The following is a 6,201-nucleotide window of genomic DNA, read 5'->3' as shown; positions in this document are numbered from 1 at the left end:
ACCCCCAGGGTCATCTAGTAGAACCCTCTGCACAAAGCAGGAACTCACAACTATCTGCCTACCTACAGTGATCCCAATTTCATACCCAAGTGATTCCCCCTCACCACCAAAAATCTCCAGTATCCAGCCTGGCCAGGAGGAAATCCGCCTACCATCCCATAGTGGCAATCAGCAATTCCCTGGGTATGCATATCCCTTCCCGCCCACCCACTCACAATCTGCCTAAGTTCATCAAATCAGCATTTCTGTCACATGACTATCTAGCCTCTGCTTAAAAACCTCCAAAGAAGGAGAACTCACCACCTCTCAAGGAAACCTGATGAGAAGACATTTTAGAATCTGAAAAGGAGAAGGTGATAATCCAGATGTCTTTTAATCCATATTTTATTGTATAATTAATAAGGATTCCAAAATAGCTATGCATGATTTCTTAGTTCTTTTCCTTAGCTGTGTGTCTATTTTTCTTTGTTAAAGAAGAACATAAGAAAAGCACTGCTGGATCAGACCAATAGTCCATCTAGTCGAGAAATCTGTCTCACACAGTCAGAAGTGTGTCTTGGGTGTTGCAGCCATGGCACATATACTGGGTGCCACTTGATGGGGGTACCACTGTGCCTGCTGGTGAAATCATAGAGGCCCATGTGGTTCCCAGCCTGTACCTTTCCCAAGGACAGGAGGGAGTCACAGAGGCTGCGATCCATGCCCACTGCTGGTGGGGGCCTGCTGTCCATGTGTGAAGCCTGACAGCAACCCCAGCCACCCCATTGCCCACCCCTGTGGGTAGAAGGAAGTACAGTGCTGCAGCAGCCCATCTGGATGTCACAAATCCAAGTGACCCTGTGCAATGGTACGACAGCGGCCCAGCAAAAGCCCCTGTGGCCTTTCCTCTAGATGGATGGGTGTCTGTGCCCCCAGACCCCTGTCCTGTCATCCGGTCCTTGCCACATTCACACAGGCATCAATATGGGCTGCTCTCAACAACCTCCAGTCCCCTGTCCCAACCTCCTAAGGTGGGGATGCTTTGGGGAGGGGGGGGTTGTGCCCCAAGATGGTCAGTCCCTCTGCCTCTGCCCATGGTGTAGGTCAGTGGTCCACACAAACATGCATGCACGGACCAGTCACGCATACGCGTTTCCGCCCGGCGGAGCTGCAAATGCATGCACGCGTCAGTTTCACGCATGCATGGTCCTGCCAGGCATGCGTCTTTGCACTCCTGGCAGGGGCGCAAATGCACATGCATAGTGGCTCTGCACATGCGGAAAACTGCTGCACATGTGCATTTGCACTGGCGGCATGCTGGCGTCCGTGCTTCCCTCTCCCCCCCCTCCTGCAGCAAGCGGCCTTGCGAGCTTCTCGCTGCGGCGGGGGGCAAGGGGCAGGGACCACTGGTGTAGGTGATGAGGCAGGCTTGGGGCATGGGCAGCCTTGTGGCAGCTAAAGGATTCTAGCCCTCCATCCCCATGTCACCAACCCCCGCACCTACACCAGATGACAAATAGGCTAAGTAAGCCAGTGCACACAGGGGCCAGCCAGTTCTTTCAGTGGCCAACAACAAGGCACAGAGGCCAAGGCCTTCCCTGATGTTGTCTCCTGGCTCTGGATTAGTGCCTCTGAATGTCGCCATGTCTAGTAGCCACTGAAAGACTTATCCTCCATTAATCTAGTTAATTCCCTTTTGAAGCTGTTTATTTCTGTAGCCATCACTACATCCTCTGGCAGTGAGTTCCGCATTTGCATCTCTCTTTGTGTAAAGTAGTGTTTCACTTCGTATATACTGACCCTACAACCCGTCAGCTTTGTTGGATGCCCTTGAGTTCTAGTATTTTGAGAGATGGAGCAAAATTCTCTTTGTCAGCTCTTTCCACCCCATGCATAATTTGATAAATGTTTGTCATGCCCTCCCTTAGCTGTCTCTTTTCTAAACTGAGTCCAGTAGCATCTTTAAGACCAGCAAAGATTGATTCAGGGCGTGAGCTTTCGAGTGCAAGCACTCTTCGTCAGACTAAGCTTGCACTCAAAAGCACATTCCCTGAATAAATCTTTCTTGGTCTTAAAGGTGCTACTGGACTCTGATTCTATTGTGCTACTTCAGACCAACACAGCTGCCCATTTGAATCTTTTCTAAACTGAAAAGTCCCAGACTCTTCAGCCTTTCATCTGTACTTTTTCCATCTCTGTAGTATGCTTTTGGAGATAAAATGACTAGAACTGTACACAGTATTCCAAAGGAGGCTTATACAGCAGCATTACTATGTTGGCTCTTCTATTCTCAATCCCTTTCATAATATTCCCTAACATAGACTTTGCCTCTTTCACCACTGCAGCACACTAGGTTGACACTCACTGAGCTATTCCCTATGACTCAAAGATCTTTTCTCATTCAGTCTCAGCAAGTTCAGATCCCTATTAGTCTATATTTGAATTTGGGATGTTTTGTTCCATTGTTCTTTACCTTATGAACATTGAACTTAATTTGCCACATTGTCACCTACCCACCAAATTTGTGCAGGTCCTCTTGGAACTCTTCACAGTCAGCCTTGGTTTTCACCAACCTGAATAATTTTGAGTCATCTGCAAACCTGACTACCACATTTCTCAGTTCTAGTTCCAGGTCACATATGAATAAATTAAATAGTGCCAGTCCCAATATTGATCCTTGTGGGACCTCACTGCTTTCTTCCCTCCATTGTGAAAACAGTCCATTGATTCCTACTTTTTGCTTCCTGACATTTAGTTGGTTTTTAATCCCTAGCCCATCCTATTACCCCATGACTCCTAAGTTTACTCAGGAGTCTTAGCTTGTTAAAAGTCCAAGTATATAGTGTCTACCAAGTCACTGTTGTTTACGTTCTTGTTCACTTACTCAAAGAACTCCAAAATGTTAGTGAAGTTTGCAGAAGCCATGCAGGTTTTCTCCCTTTTCAGAAGCCATGCTGGTTTTTTCTTATCAGGCTTTGTCCCTCTATGTGCCCAACAATTTTAGGTTTACCGTTTCTACTAGTATAATATATCTTAGACCGGCATTAGGCTGACTGGCCTGTAATTTCCTGCTTCAGATCCTTTTTTAAAAAATTGGTGTAGCATTTGCTACTCTCCAGTCTTCTGGTACAGTGACTGAATTTAGTGATAGGTTATGTGTTCTCTCAAGTTTGAGTTCCCTAAGGACTCTTGGGTGTATGCCATCAGGACCTGGAGACTTACCAGTTTCTAATATCTCCATGAGGTCTAGAACCATCCCTGCTCACCTCAATTTTGCTGTGGTCTTCAAATTCCCTCCCTGAAAACAGGGCCTGTGAAATGGGTACGCACCCCACACAGTGAACACAGAAGCAAAAAAGCTATTACGCTTCTCTGCTATTTAGCCATCTTCCTTTAGCAAACCCTTTGTCAACCAAAGACCTCACTGCTACCTTGGGAGTTTTTAAACACTTTACAGAATTTATATCCCACCTGTCTCAAGAAGACCCAAGTTGGTAAGCGCTGTGATGTCTTCTTTTAGAGCAATCGCTTCCCAACTTTGAAGCTTTAAGAGATGGCTTGGTTTGATGTCAGTGTATATTGAACACTATAAACCTCCGTATACTTACCTGACTGAAAATCAGTCCCTTTGAAATAAATGGATCTTATTTTTTTGGTTAAAAAAATAAAAACAATTTAAAAACATTTGAAATATTTGATTCCTGTGCTTTAGTGGAGAAATGTTAATTGGTTCTATATGAAGTTGCCATTTCCTTTAAAAGAATTTATGCATATGCTCCATAGCGCATATACTGCTTTTGAGAGTCCTGATGAAACTGCTCCCTAAGACAGCTTTTGTGGCCTCTGACCATTTTGTTATAGGAAAAAGATAACTGCCTGTGTTCATTGGGTGAGCCACTCGGTGTCACTGTTGCCCAGCAGAATATTTGTATAATACTGAGATGCTGCTTGGTCAATGGGAGGCAGGCCTTCCTAGGAAGATGAAGATTTAATTAGGGAACCCTGTCTCTCCCCCTTCATATTGTGTGATGCAACCCACCTCACGGCCACTTGTTAGTTGTGCAACTGAAGCATTCATGGCATGGAATTAAATGCCACTTGATAAATAACATCCCATTAATGGAAGAGGATTCTTTTCTCCGCACCAGCCTGTAGTACTGCACATTATATAGAGAGATAAGGGACGTTTTCAAAATGAGACTGTTTGCTAAAAACATTTAGCACAGAGAAGTAGTTTAGGAGATATATGGCTTTCCATCCTATCTTCATTGAAATCAAATCCCATGCATTTGGGTAAGCACTTTCCTGCAAGCCATTGAGACTTTGGACAGTTTTAGCATGAGGACTGTAGCTTCTCAAAATCTTTTAATAGCTCTAAAGATTCTCTCTCTAAGTACTGCATTTTTTGCTGCACGTGTGACATCAACAACGAGCAATGAAATGGCCTCCTTTAACACCTATCAGGCTCCTCCTAAACACTGACCTCTCTCCTCATGCCTCACCTTCTGTGAAATGGGGCAGCTGACCGGAGTCCAACTGCAGGTGAAGGGAGAGGTCCTAAGCAGAATATTCAGAAGTCAGTGCTGTTGTATTCAATGCTGGGAGGTGTTCAGAGGATTGTAGAAGAAGAAGAGTTGGTTCTTATATGCCCCTTTTCCCTACCCGAAGGAGGCTCAAAGTGGCTTACAGTCGCCTTCCCATTCCTCTCCCCACAACAGACACCCTGTGAGGTGGGTGAGGCTGAGAGAGCCCTGATATCACTGGTCGGTCAGAACAGTTTTATCAGTGCCGTGGCGAGCCCAAGGTCACCCAGCTGGCTGCTTGCGGGGGAGTGCAGAATCGAACCTGGCATGCCAGATTAGAAGTCCGCACTCCTAACCACTACACCAAACTGGCTCAAAATGTACAGTGTTTGGAGGGCTGAACTATGGATACTTTCCCACAAGGTGTGCTGATCGCAGTTTTGCAAGGTCTACCCCCCCCACACACACACACACATACACACCTTGCCTGCTCATATGTCTGCAGTTTACAATGGATTTGTGCTTTCCCCCCCCTCCCAGCATGCCCAACAACTAGCAGGTGGTTATCAGTGAACCACATGCCATCTCCTGCCCATCCCTGATTTACAACAGAGAGTATCTGGTCTTATATTGCACTGTTTAACAGACGTTAGTTCTGTGTCATGTATAATTATTTCTCTGTAAGTGGCACTGGTTTACTGCACCTGAGCCATTACACTCTTTTATCGGTATTAATGAGAGTTATTTTATGAATCAGATGTCAATGGCTATTATTAATAGAGACTTGGAACTTAAATTCTTCTTCCACAAGAAGGCAGTTCACTAAGTCCCTGTCCCACTGCAAAACTCTGCATCGTACCTCGCTTTGTTCTGAAAGGTTCCCCATCCTCAAAGATCCATTTTGAGAGGATGGAGCAGATTACAGCAGGAAGGACAAGGAGGAAAATATCTACAGGTGGAAGAAATCTCACAATCCTTTGGATTCAATCTATACCATTATAATCAAATTTGGGGGTGCCTCTGTGTATTCATATACACTTACATGCACAGTTGAAGATAAACATCCGTTCTTTCCTTTCTCTCATATATGTTACTGATCTGAATGAGGAATCATGGATCTGAACATGGATGTGTGAATGGCTCAGTGAATGACTCCATGGGTTTAGCTCTATAGCAAGTATTTTGTACAAACCTTCATTGCTCATGTAAAATAACTGCACAAAAGTAATGCATGCAAAGTAGACTGGGAAATGGTTTGAGCTGCAATGTTTAGAACACTTTCTGTGAGTAAACAGCCCTGAAGAAATTTGAACTCACCTCTGAGTAGTCCTTCTTAGGACTGCTGCCTTTCATTCCTAGAATGTGGGGTACTTGAACAGTCGATCCCTGCCAGGCTACAGGTGTTGTCGTGTGCTCAGTTGGATGGTTGAATGCTTGTGGAGAAGGAAGTCTTTATTTCTAGGACAGGGGCAGAACAGGTTGATGAATGTTGTGGTTGGGTGACTAATGACCCTTGAGGTTAGTGGTTTGTGGCTGAATGGCATTGCCCAGGTAAATATTACATTTTTTACGGACCAGCTCTAGTTACTCTGCAGGCTTTGGGACCGGACTAAGCCTTTCTTTGGAAACAAGTGTTTAGAGTAGAAATAACATAGGATTTGGTTTGCCCATCAAGAAAATAATGTATGGTTGATGTTTA

The sequence above is a fragment of the Paroedura picta genome, chromosome 2 (genome assembly GCF_049243985.1).
Source record: "Paroedura picta isolate Pp20150507F chromosome 2, Ppicta_v3.0, whole genome shotgun sequence".
Lineage (NCBI taxonomy): Eukaryota > Metazoa > Chordata > Lepidosauria > Squamata > Gekkonidae > Paroedura > Paroedura picta.
Note: the sequence above shows the minus strand (reverse complement) of the source record.